The sequence below is a fragment of the Cinclus cinclus genome, chromosome Z (assembly GCF_963662255.1).
Source record: "Cinclus cinclus chromosome Z, bCinCin1.1, whole genome shotgun sequence".
Classification (NCBI taxonomy): domain Eukaryota; kingdom Metazoa; phylum Chordata; class Aves; order Passeriformes; family Cinclidae; genus Cinclus; species Cinclus cinclus.
Window position 1 is genome coordinate 79597390 of NC_085084.1, and position 14472 is coordinate 79611861.

Sequence of the window (14472 nt, forward strand, 5' to 3'; positions counted from 1 at the left end):
TCATTCATGTCATTTTGCGTGATGTTCCATGACACACGCGGAAAACACAGACAGAAAAAGCCATTTTAACAGTTTCTGTTGGTTTTGGTGATTTTTTTCTGTTTTTTTTTTTTTTTTTTGTTGGTTTCTTTTTTTTTTTCTTTTGTTGGTTTTTTTTGGTTCTTTTTCTTTAATCCCAGCCATCTACAAGAATTTATTATCCACGAGAGCACTGACAGAACAGGTTTCTTTAAAAACATGATTAAAAGAGTCACAAAATGTCAATGACTAAAGAAAGGATGGTAGCAAAGACACAGGCTGTTAATTACTTCTTTACATCCAAAGTATTAGATTTAATAGTTAATTAACTTTTCTTCAGATATTTTGATCCACTGATACAATGTAATCTAAATGTATCCTCGCTTTATATTTCCAAGTTAATTATTACTGTTCTTATGTATACATGTCTCATAAAGGAATAATTTAAAAAAATCCTCTCTGTCATGACAGTAACAATTATCTATCTTGTATATATATTGACTTACTTTGATTTTACCAGGGTGATACAGACAATTGTATTTTTTTAAGCAGCTTCTAGAGAAAAAAATAAAAAAAAAAAAGAAAAGAAAAAGAAAAAAAAAAGTATGTGAGAGTAAATCTTTACTGCCCTCCAAGAGTTTTGCAGTATTTTGAAAGTGGAGTTTCAAAAACATATTGAAAAATATATAGATGCTTCTCTCATTGCTTTGACCAAGAAAGGTCAATGTTAAACTCCCTTCCTAGGGTAGACTTTGAATACCTACATCAAGGTTAGAACAGCAATGTTCAAGGTTCACACAGTGTGGCATCCATGCTGAGGTGCCTACTTACTGTAAAAAGATAATATTTTTTTATTGAAGACCTACTTTTGCGAAATTTCATGTAAAAGTTTCATGTCAAGTAAGCCATCTCTTTATGTCTACAGAAGACATAAATTGCTTTTTCCCTGGGGGAATTTTATCCCAGCATAAAGTAAGATGCCTCACAGACATCTTTAGATATTTTAAGATTAGGCAGTAAGAATCCTACCTTAGTAATTAACTGTGGAGCAAATAGATTGGACACCAATTAATTAATTTTTGCTCTGTGTTCCTTACTTAAGAAACGTTTGTCTTCATATATTTTAAAAATTACAAAGCTACAGGTGACATTTGAGGGATTTAGTGATTCAGCAATTAAATCTCAGATATTTGAAATCAAGCCTAAGTAGCTGGGGATTTGTTGTTATTGTTGTTTTGTTTTCTTGTTTGTTTTCTTTTAACCCTCTAAAACCAAAATAAACAAACAAATAAATAAAAGAGTAAAGAAATACCTGTGGATAAAATACTTTTTGTATCACTTTAAAGCAAGAAATCATCAGCAAACTTGCTGAGGGTACATTCTACACCTATTTGAAGCCTGTTGACAAACAACTTGAATAAAACTGGACCCAGTATTATTCCTTGGGGAATGCCACTGACCACAGGCCTCCATCTGGATTCTGCTCCACTGATCTCAATCCTCTGAGCTTTGCCATTCAGCCAGTTCTTGATGCGCCTCACTGTCCATTTATTGTCTGTTTATCTAATCCGAATTTCCTGGGCTTACCTGTAAGCATGTTTTGGGAGGCAATGGGAAAAGCTTTGCTGAAATAAAGGCAGATGACATCTACCATTCTCTCCTCATCAACATGTCATAAAATCCAGCTACTGGCCCTACACAGGACAACCCCACAAATCACACCCTTGCCCGAGAGCATTGTCCAAATGCCTCTTGAGCTCTGGCAGATTTGGTGCCATGCCCACTTCAGTGGGGTGCCTGTTGCAGTGCCCAGCTACTCCATGGGTGGAAAACATTTTTTCCTGATATCTGACCTAAACCTATCCTGACATAATTCCCTGCCTTTCCCTAAGGTAACTGCTAGTGATCACAGGAAAGAAAGGCTGGTGCCTGGCCCTCAGACCTGAGGTTCAAAAGGATGCATTAAGACAGGCCACATAATCCATTTTGTTTTATTTTCATGAAAGATTGGTTATATATTATTCCCATGCACAGCTGCACACTGCACCCAGAGCAAAGGTCCACTGGAGATTTCAGCTGGCACACACAGAGGATACACCAGCACTCATATAACAACAGCTGAATGAGCAGACAATAAAAGCCTAAATGCAAGAGGCAGTTAAATGATAAAGAGATGATGCAGCACTGAACTTGCTTAGGTAAGAACTTTCTGCCTGGTGCCATTCCATTATGATTAATGTGTGCACATGGGAACTTTATGAAAAAGATAATGAACTGATTGTGTTCTTAAACGATGCCATTTTAGACCTGTTTGGACTCCTGCCTTCCCCGGGGAACAGATGACCACAGTCTGTTAGCTTAAACAAATGAACGTTTAATGGTCATCTTTCTGCCAGCCAAGTGGAAAAAGGGAAACATTTATCAAGGGAAGGTAGGAAAAAACTGATCAACCTGGCTATTCATCTGGGATTTAGGTGCTGCAAAAAGGCCACTGGGAAAGGAAAACTGCAGCAGTTACCACACAAAACTTGGTTCAGGCATTGTTTAGAATGTGGAGGTCACTGAGTCCACAAATGGAGAGAATTTCACATCCTGGTTTTCTCAGACAGAATACAAAAGTCAAGAAAGGTTAGTAAAATTACTTAATCTCAAAACAAAAACAACAGCGACAAAAAAGTAAGAAGAGGAAGATCTCATAGATTATATGATTACTCTTAAATATTTTTAGTTTATACATTTAATGTTCTATTCAATGAGTCTAGGAAAACTAACAAAAGCTTTTGACTTTGTAAAGGGTTCTCTTTTACTTTATTTAGGTTTGTTTGCCTTTTCTAATATCTCTTTTACTTTATTTTTTTTAATCACATAAATTTATCTTGTCTACTCAATTGTTTTTATTCTTAATGGATACATACTTAAGCAAAGCAGATACTCGATTCAGTGTCTTCCCACGTATTGGCTTTATTTTATTCATTTTCAACGAGAAAAACTATCTGGTGATTAATTTAAAGAAAACACCTAACTTAACATGTTTAAAGAACCAAAAATTCTTTGTCCAGAGATACGTCTTCACCTTTCCTGTTGGTAAATCATCATCCATGTTTTTCTACTGTTGACAGCAATTAGAAAATGAAAGAAAAGAAACACCAAAACCTCAAAAGATAAGCACAATAAAAACAGAAAACAAACTTTAAGGAGTAAAACAACTGTACATTACAATAAATTTGGAATTATCATATTGATGTAGAAATTATCTTTATGACAGTAATATTTCAGTGCCCATTGAAACAATAGAGCATTCAGTACTAGCAGTACAGTCCGGCTACCAACGCAGTGGGAAATGACTTTTCAGAAAGAAAGAGTTGGTCTCCTGGTGGATGAGATGAACAGGTCTGCAGAGTGTCCTTGCAGAGAAAGCTCACTGCATGTGGGCCACTGCAGCAGTATGGTCAGAGGATCAAGCTGAAACAGAAAAACATTTTACTCTGTCTTTGTTTTTTGTTGTTGTTGATATTGTTGATTTTTTTATCCAGTTTTGTTTTTGTTTTTTTTTTTTTCCCCACCATTTTCAAACAATGAAACAAAAACCCAGAGAATTTGTGCTCTGTCTTTTGAAACATTAAAAATCTGACAGGAGCAAGCCCATAGCTACTTCATCTAACCTTGAATAAGGCTCTGAGGTTGATATTAGAGTAAGTGACTTGCAGAGGTCCCTTCCAGAAAATACTACTGTGATTCTAAAGGAATAATATAAAAACTCACACTAGAAGTTAATATTCATATGGGGAAAGACATGAGAAGAAAGATGCATGAATTAAAACATAGGATACACAGTAACACCTACATTTTGACTGTGTTGCCTTTCTGAATAGCTTTGAAAAACAGATAAAAGTTTTTATACAGCTACTTTTTTTGAGTATTTATATAATGAAAACAAAAAACAAAAAAGCTAAATCATCCCTAAACTATTAAATCAAACACATACTATTTTAAAAAGCGGAATTCAGCACCATCTCTGTCCAAAAATGTGTTTTTCTTAATAAAATATTTGTCTTCTTGAGATATCTGCAGAAATGGTCCTTTTCTCAGTCTCACCCACTTGCATCCAGTTGTCCTTCTTCATTTATAGCTCTTCCATTTTGGAAACTTGATTATCCTAGAAATAGCTTACCTGTACATGATGTACCATAACATGAAATATTTTCATGCAAATAGCAGTTTTCATTGTTAGATATCCTTACACAAAACTGCACCCAGTGTCGAGCAGGAGGCTAGCAAGCACAAATAGTTGCAGCTGGAAATTTAAAATTAGTGCCCTGATTTTAAATGACCTGGGCAAATTACCTGATCTTTATTCAGCACAGGTTGAATCGGGTGTCTACTTTGATGTCTCATCTAAAAATTACTACATCCCCTGGCAGAACACTGTTCTAATACATTGTTGAGATATAGCCTGAAAAATGTCTTAAAATATACTTCATATAAGGAATAAGTCCACAACTTCTATTAGCATACGGTTTTTGTTTCCCCAAATGTTCTGAGCTAGACTTTTTGAAAGAAGTATAATCCCTTTGCTAGGACTTCTCATGAATGGTGGATACCCAGATGAAAGTATTTATGCTTTCATTTGCAGATCATCAAGGTGTGGTCCATGATTTTAACATCTCCAGAGCTAAGTCTAACCAAAATTTTATTTTCGACTTTCCCTGAAGTTGACTTACAATTCCCAAATAAAATAATTTGGATTGTATATGCAAGTAGTCATGATCTTCAGGCTGAGCCGTATGCTTTAAGCTCGTCATTGTCAGGGAAGTTTTGTCAATAAATGTTCTCAGGAAATCCCTATTTAGCTATGGGTTTTGTGTTGTTGTTGTTGTTTTGGAACTGTTTGTTTGTTTTGTGTTTTTTGGGTTTTTTTGTGGTTTTTTTCATTTGTTTGGTTTTTTGGGTTTTTTGGTGGCTTTTTCATTTGTTTGGGGTTTTTTGTTTGCTTTGTTTTTTGTTGTTTTGTTTTGATTTTTCTTTTCTTTTTTTTTTTTTTTCTGTCATCTTTCTCTTTTCAGGCAACCTGGAGAAACACACCTCCAGTTAGTGATGTCAAACAGATGCTCAGCTCATTCGTTTTGCTAGCTACATTTTCTCTCTGTAAATTATAGAGGTGCTAACCTATTTAAAACATAACTCAGGTGGCTGGTGAACCACAGCGCCTGCCAGCTCCTCAGATAAAGAGGATCCACTTACTCATCATCTCTGTCTCCATCTGCCTGCTAAATTTGGATTCACTGCTCGTGGTCCAAACAGATAGCATAAGGATCTGTTTGAGGAGAAGAATTCCTCTGAACTCATCTTCTTCTTTTTTTTCATTTTCCTCTATGTTAACCTTTCCATTTGTAAAACATGTTTGTTGCTCTGTGTAAATGTGATATGATGTAAGATGAAGTGTCACCACACATCAGATAATAGAAAATGTTTTTTTCCAAAAAGAATTTCTTTATCTTTTTTTTTTCTTTTCTTTTTTTTTTTTTTTTTTTGCTTCTCTCAGCTCTTAGCAGACAGAGTATTGAATTGTTCAACTACAGTCTGTGGATAATTTAATAGCCGGAACATTCCTCCTAGTGTAAATTACAGACACATCAGGCTTGTTCAACAAGGCCCTGAACATATTGTTTCAGGCCTTATCTATTTCATGGGAATCTTGTAAAAATTGATTGACGTAATCCCAGAGAAATCTTTTTTAACAAACTTGCTTTTCTTGGAAAAAAATATACTAAAAGAATAGGCTAGTTGTTGTCCTTTCCATCCACATCCATGTACATGGATGAGTGTTGGGTGATATTTGCAGGCAGAATGGAAGCTTCAGCCAGTGTTTATCAGGGAAGCCCTCCCGTTGAGTCACAAGCTGCAGAGAGGACACCTTTGCTTCCTAAATCCTTCTCAGAGAGGTGTCTAATTATGGCTGGATCCAATCTAATCCCCAGAGACAGTCAACAATTTATGTTTTAAGGAATTATTTAAGTGTAATTCAATCTTTGTGCTACTTTGTTGCATGGGATTAAAGGGGGTAATCCAAATATGTTTATACTAACAGAATAAATGAATCATTTTATTAGCAGTGATAATGATAATGATTAGAGGACTTTAATCAGAATTTTTTACTGCACAGTATGTATAATCATAACTATAAATCCAATGCACTGTTTTTTAAAGCAATATTGAAGCAATAATATTAAAGCTAGAAAAAATAATTAAGTAGAGATTGATGTTACTCATATTAATAACTGTGGGCAGATTTCTTTGCTTAGTCTCAAGGAGTAACCTTGAGGAGCATTCTCACTCCAGTGAGGAATCTCCATGTACAGTCCTAGAGTGTGTTAGGAGTGCCTGTTAAGAACCAGGACAAGGCTCCTATATTATATAGGGATTGAATGTCAATCATGTATTTCTAGGCTGGCTGTGTCAGCTCAGCAGCTTTAGCTCTGCTAAAGATAAGTTATCAGTAAAATCACTTGTGGGTTGCTTTATCAGGAACTTTGACACATCCTCACCAGTGCCACTTTCTGTCTGGAAACATTGTTCTTCACATCCTCAGAATGCTTAAGTTTGGGGTTGGTGACTCAGGCTGTCCTAAGCATTCTCCAAAAGAAATGTGACCTTCCCTTCTCCATCTGTCACTGGTAACTTGCAAGTAGGGTAAAATATGAGGTGTTTTGCCTCCATTTATGAAGAGGAACTTGGTACAGGGATGAAAATCAAAACAGATCCATTGCCTTCAATTGAGCACCACTCATTTTCTTTACCAGAAAATCTTACCCCTCTCTTTTTTATTTTTTTTTAATGCCTTGCACTCTATTTCCCTTTCTTAAAAAAAAAAAATGTGTATAACTGTACTAAATGCTGGTCAAATACATGAAAATACTTCAATGGAAATGTTGAGAGTCAGAGGAGAATCAAGATTACTAAACTTAAGAGGTTTTGATCAGGCGGATGAAGGGTTGATCACTTAATTGTGGAAAATTGAAGTCATGCAAAGTTATAGTAAGACTGGGTTTCATATTAATCTTACTCAACTAGCCATCTACAGGAAGGGGAAGTTCATCTCAATAATCATCTCAGAGATCTGTCTATATCCAGCTAATTCACTTTTTAGAGGTACTTTTGCTTTCCAGAGAGAACGAAGGCAGTCTAGACTCCATGCATAGATTAGACATATAATGTTGTGTGGTTAGTATTAGATGAGATTAATCTAACCTTGGGAGCGCAATCAAACAAATAGAAAAATCCATTGTTTTCCTATAAAACTGCCATTAGGTAGTATTTTATTTATTTATTTGTTTGTTTGTTTGTTTATTTGTATGGGACATTTAAAAAACCCCAAACATTCAGATTATTTATTATATAACAGCAACACTTAGAACTTAAACAATTTTTGAGAGATTTGAAATGAAACTGGGAAGAGGGATCATAGGCAGGTAACAGTTATTCAGTACTGAGAATATATAAACAGTGTAGAACAAACTATCCTGCATTTAACAAAGAAGCATTTGGCGGGGAGGTCTTCCGGCTTTCATGTTTTATAAATGGTGCAATTATAAATTTATCAGTGGCCAAATGAAGACTTCTCACATCAGTTTCACTGGTTGTAACATTCTTTCTGAGGTGCCATTGAAACTTTGTCAGGTGTCAGGGAAAAGGAGGCTCGGAGGGGACCTTCTTACTGTCCACAGCTGCCTGATAGGAGGCTGTAGCCAAGAGGGAATTGACCTCCTCTCCCAGGTAACAAGCAACAACAAAAACATAAGACAGTCCCAAACTGTGCCGAGGGAGGCTTACGTTAGACTTCAGGAGGAAATGTTAGGAAAAAAAAAATTCTTATGTGAAAGGCTGGCCAAGCATTGGAACAGACTGTGCAGGGAAGTGGTGGAATCACATGCCTGAAGAGTGTCACCAGCTGGACATGGCAGGGGTTTGTCCTTCACCTCGAGTACTGTAACACTTTTGGGTGCCGCAATATAAAAAAGACATTAAGCCTTCCAAAGAAGAGCAATGAAGACACTGAAGGGTCTGGAGGGGAAGACGTGTGAGGAGAGGCTGAGGACATCTGATCTGTTCATCCTGGAGGGGAGACCTCACTGGGGTCCTCAACATCCCCATGAGGCCAAGAGGAGTGCAGAGCTCATTTCTTCACACAGCTGCCAGTTACAGGACCCAAGGAATCAGCAGGGAGCTGGGTCAGGAAAGAGACTGGATTGCTATTGATGCAACAATAGGAATGCAATGCTTTATTACGTAACTATAATTATACATACATACATAACACAACATTGCATTGCATGATTAAATTTCTGGAACGTACAGTATTACTTAAACTTATGTAATAATGTAAAGTAAAAATAGAAAATATCAATGGAAGAGAGAGTCAGAGCATGAAAGTTGGGGTATAAAAACTTTTGTTCGCCAAGGAAAAAAAAATGCATATACAATAAATTTAAAAATACCTGTCAAGTTGTAGATTCTGTAGGATAAATTTGAAGGCAATTAGTTTGAATTATTTATCTGCATATTTATTTCTCTACTGTAGTAAAAAAACCCATTAAACTGAAAATGGCTCCTAAGACATCTTTTCTCACATATAATAATTTTCAATTCTGAATTTTTACATCCAAAAAACATTAAAAACCACAGTTTCCTTCTCCTGAATTTGGGGCAAATTAAAAAGTTGAAGATTAAAAAGTTGAAGACAAAAAAAAAAAAAACAAAAAAATGTAAATTTAATATTTATGTGTTTATTTATATGCGTGCTTGATATAACTGACTTTTTCCTTATTTTTCTTTTTTCTTTATATTAGCCTTTATTGACATTTTAAGGGTAATCTAGTTACATAAGTAAGCAATTGATTCTGAAAAAAATGAAGTAAAGGGAGCATGTTGTTTATGTTGCAATTACAAAGTTTCAACTTTGATTAATTTATAGTCGTGAGCAAGCAAAGAAAATAGGAGGATAAAAACTTTAAATAAAAATAAAACAGAAACTGTGTTTTGCAACCATGGCTCAAGCCAAGGAAAAATTTTTATTTCCTGAGAAAGAACTCACAGTGGGACAGGCTGAGTCTTTGCTGTGATTTTAAAGGCAAAAATCATAGCAACTCTTTGTTTTATAATTTTTATTCATGAAGATATTGTGTGTGGAAAAATAACAAATGAGTACATGGAAGAACAAAACTATTAGGGACATGGGAAAAACTGAGAAAAAAGTTTTTAGAAACATTTGCTAGATATGTTGGCTAAGAAAATAAAAAGGGGCTTTTTAATTGTTTGTGTTTCGTTAGAAAAATAGCCAGCGATGCATGAAAAAGCTAACACACAGAAAAAGTAATTCTGTCAAAAAATAAATACCATCCGTTCTGGCTAAGAAATTTCTTCATGAAAGACAGCATCTGTAGGTGAAATCTGTAGGCCAAAATATTCATCAATTTCAGGCACTGAGTTCCGGGGACACCCTGAATAATAGCAGCAAATCAAACCTTAGTAAGTCAAATGCAGCACTGGAATGCAAAAAAAAACCAAAACCAAACAAAAACAAAAACAAAACAAACAAACAACCCTACAAACAACAAGCAAAAGAAAGGTACTAGTTTTTCACAGTCTCAAGCCACATGGTTTGGTCTTAAATTGTGAGAGGTACTATGCAGAAATCCTTCAATATGACAGAAAATTCTGTAGAAAGAGTGTAAAATGTGCACAGAATCAAGGTTCAGAAATATAGCCAAGTCAGCTGCTCTATCATACCTTGTGTCACAATATACCAATGTCATCCCTAAGAAATATGTTGTTGAAGCCCTCTGATTCTGGCTTCTCCAGAACATTTCCAAACAAACTATTCTATGTTGATTCAACCTGTGGAAATTCTGGAAAAAATTTCCTTGATTACAAGCTGAGGATACTATCAATTTATTTGAAAGTATTCCCTACTTTCATAAAATGACCCCAATTATTTTGGTCTTTCCCCTTTGGTTATTTCTGGACTTCTGGTCACAGGTTATTTTCCTGTGTGCACTTTCCACTCTGTCTCTGAAATACAGATCTTAGAATCAGATGCTCCAGCTAAGCCCTTATCATGAAAACCAGAGCATTAATTCAGGTATCTCACATGCTACATTTGTGTTTATATATCTCAGTATGGTGTTTGCTATTTGATCTTTCTTCTTTTGTTCCAAGTTTGTGTCTGAACATCTTAGTTAAATAATGTAAAAATCAGTGTAATCTTATAATTTTTTTTCCCTTCCTCCAGCAATACCCTTTTGGTTGTGCTGGAGCAAATTACTTTATTTTACTGTGCCTCATTTCTCTTATTTTTGAAGAGGGAATACTGTCTCTGTTTCCTTTGAATTCTAGGGATAATTGTTACAGCATGTGAGGTAAAGATTAGCACTTTAGATTACACATAAGATTTTATAGAACATTTTGCTGTTGTAAATTCACTTTGTTTCCACACTAAACTGTTTGTGTTTTAGGGAGGTGTGAAAATTTTAAATCTTTTTTGGTATATAAATATAAATATATATATATATATATATATATATAGCATAGAACGTCTGAAGATCCCGAAGTATAATGTGTTCTTTACACATTACCCCAAACTACTAAAATATTGTTTGTTTACACTCCAGCCTCACACTCTGAGACCATATTTCTAAAAACTATAACTTTGATTTTGTTATAATGCTGCTATTCGTAGCATAACTGCCCCCATTTTTGCAAAAGAAAATTTTTGCCTCTCTCTACCAGTAAAATTCAATGATAAAAAAAAAAATCTATGAAATTGGGCTAAACATGGGTACGAAGGTCTTTTAGGTGCAAGTATGGACTCAGTGCAGTTTGGATTCATCAGTAGAATGTATTAAGAAGACAAACAACATTGTTATTTCAATAGCAATAAAAACATAGATTACATGTCTGTTACACACTAGAGTTTGTTGGAAAATAGTTCACTGCATTCTTATTTTATTATACTTATATGTTACTGCAAGGTAAAATAAAAGGCTACACACAAGTATTTTGGAGTCTTTTGTGAAGGCACTGCTTGTTCCTTAAAGCAATGAGTTGATTCTGAAAAAAAAAAAATAAAATAAATAAAAAGGGCTTTTTTAAAAGAACTAGCAGAAAATCATCTATTATGACAAGATGGATATCGAGCAAACTTAAGAAAGTTAGTAATAATAAGTCAGCACTGTTGATTGGCAAATATATCTTAATTTAAGTTGTTTCTTGTGTTGTTTGCTGGTTCTGCCGGCCACTTTGAAAGTGTTGTGACAGAAGTCCCAACATCAGTCTTTTGCAGCCTGCTTCCAGAAACATCCTACAGTCAGCCAATAACCACATCAACAGATGCAACCCTAACTCTGCTCACCCTCCTGGGTCAGGGAAGCAAGATACAGAGATCCACACTATACTCAAAAGCAGTGCCTCTTCACATGAGGTTATCACCATAGGGCAGTGAGATATCCAAAAGGAAACTAATGAGGAGCAACAGAAAAAAATCCAAAAAACAACAACATATAATCATAGAATTGTGAAGGTCTGAAAAGACCTGCAGAGCTTCAAGACACAGTGTGTATAGCTGCTTGAACTGTTAATAACTATTTTCCTTTACATTAGCATGGAAGAAAATTCACTATTTATGCACCAAGACCTTAAGAACTAGCAGAGCAAAATTATGCACAAGGATCTAGCTATCATTTTCAGTGTGCAGGGATGTTAATAATATCTCTACGGCAGGAAACTGCAATAATCACTGATCACCAAACCTCTTACTCTGATTGGAAGAGTGGGAGAGAGAAAGCAATTTCAGTTTTAACTGTTCTGATGATTCAGAGCAGAAGGCATACTGGGTGATGGTTTAGAAATGGTGCACTGAATACTGATCTTCACCACAACAGTTTCTGATACTGATGGACTTCAAGGTTGAGAAATTATTCTACTGTGAATATAAGACACCACAAGTCAGAATATTGTCCAGAACAACCAATTACTTGAGACAGTGAAGCAAATCTTCCAGGCCAGAGAGAGAGATAACTTTTCATCTGAAATTTTAAGCCTTATATCAAAAAGGTGAACAAACAATTTTTGGAAAAAAATTCTCATGAGATATTATTTTTATCGGAAGGAAAAGATCTCCTGTCACTTATGAAACTCATTGATCTGGAAACGTACTGTCATGAAGTTTGAAAAAAACTTTTGTAAAACTCTCTGAGTATGGTCCATAAGTATGGTTCTTAGGCAAAGGATAATAAAGGATTGTGCTTCAGAAATACTTGTGTAAGGCTTTATTCTTTGCAATCAAATTTCTGTGTCTATATTATCTAACAAGAATTTTTGCCATTTTATTTCAATCACACAGTTTCAATATTTATTTAGTATTTATTCTCCTTCCTTCTTTCCTTTCTTCCTTCCTTCCTGCTTATCTGCCTTCCTGCCTTCTTGCCTTTTCCTTGTTGTCATTTTTGATGGACATATTGACTTGAAACAATCTCATAAAACATAAAAATGTAAAGGCAAAAATATATCCCAAACCATAAATTATATTTATTTTCTTCAATCCTGGCACATATACATTTGTATGTTATGTATTAAAATCATACAGATTTTAAAAAGGATATGCTCAAAAAACATTTAAAAGTGTGGAAACTCTGAAACCTCCAGTAAGGAAATGTATTTTTATTTTTTAGGTAAATAGTTGAGGAGATAGAAGTTTGATGTCTATATATAAAATTGAAAATAGTTTAAACATAGGCAGTGAAATTCTACTCACTCTGAAATGTGTTGCATCAGATAAAATATAAGAAATGAGATTTTCCACACATTTTTTTTTGTCCTGCCCAGCCCCTACCACCAGGTGCTATGAATCAAGACAAAAAAGTTTTGTAACATGAAAAGCTTTACCATCCACAAATGCCACAAAGATCTGAAAAGCACCTGAAAAGTCCGTGAAGCCCTTGCTTTTGTCACCATCTTATCAGTTCTGTTACGCAGGACTGGACTTGTTTTTTGTAGGATTTCACCAATACCAAAAGACCTTTAGAGCACGTATCAGCCACAGTTGCTTGATGCCCTGTGACAATCTCTTTACAGTGCACCAAGGTTTTCAGTACCAAAACACATACTTGCACACAGGAATAAAGCAGCTTGGGGTTTGGTGTCTCTGGTATCTTTTCTCAGTGTGGTGGTTTCAGTTTACCTACCCCAAATAGAAATTTTGCGACGTTTATCTTCATGAAGAGAAGTGCTGCAGCTCTGCTTCCTGGGTAGTGGCCTGACATGGTTTACTGATAGAATGTAGAGAACCAACCTTTTTTTTTTTTTTTTTCTTTTTTTTCCCTCTTTGGTTTTTCATGCACAAACTTTTGCTTTAGTAGGCTGCTTTGTGTCAACTTAAAATTTGCTCTCCCTCTTATTCTCTCTCCTCTATCCATCTGGGAAGTGGAAGTGATAGAGTGGCTTGGTGGGTTTAGTGGGTACCTGCTGGTCAACCAAGGTCAACCCAAAACAAAATTTACTAAGTAATAAGGATATATTTTCCACAGAGGGCCAAGAACACTCTAGGTGCACATAAGCAGTATCTTGTAGAGGCTTAGATTCCCTGATATGTTACAGGGATGATGCTGTAACCGGTTTTGTCCTTCCATCAGACTGTGCCTTTGTCCAATCCTGACTGCTATTTCTGTTGTAATTGTAAACAGTTTGATTTCTCAAACCATCTCAGCTCTATCTATGCTCCCCGGTTCCCTTACAGAGAAATAATTTGTTGTTCTTCCTCTGCCTTTAGATATCATAAACATCAGACCCCAATTCAAAGTGCCTACTCTGCTCCCCACCCATTATTTATGGACCCTGCAGCAAATGATAGGATCATGAGGTGTGTTCAGGATGTTTTAATAGGCAAAGAGTTTTAGGGCTTAGACACAAACTCCCTGAGAGACCTCAACCAACTCAGTCTTCCCTCTGCTTGAGCTGAATAAAATACTAATCTTATCACCCTTTAAAATATTAATAAATTTTGCTTACTACTGTGTTATCTAAGCCTTTGGGTGGACTGCTAGACCCCATTTTCTATTTGTTTATTTCTATATTTAAATAAACAAATAATGAGAAAATTTCTTAGATTTCTAGATTCTGTTCCCATTACTCATCCATATACAACACAGCTCAGATATTAAGGCTTATGCATTTCCATGCCATGCCAAGGAACTACCTTGAAATTTATGAATTATTAGATAAGTTAATTTAACCATTTAATTTTTATAATGATGAAAATGTTTATGCTGTATCTGTTAAATTAAAATTAGGAAGGGGGATAATAAAAAGATACCTTTTACTTAAAGTAAATGCTGGCTTGAACATGAGTTTTCCTGTCAGCCTTTTGTGAGAATTGTCCTTGACACCAAATGCCAAAACATC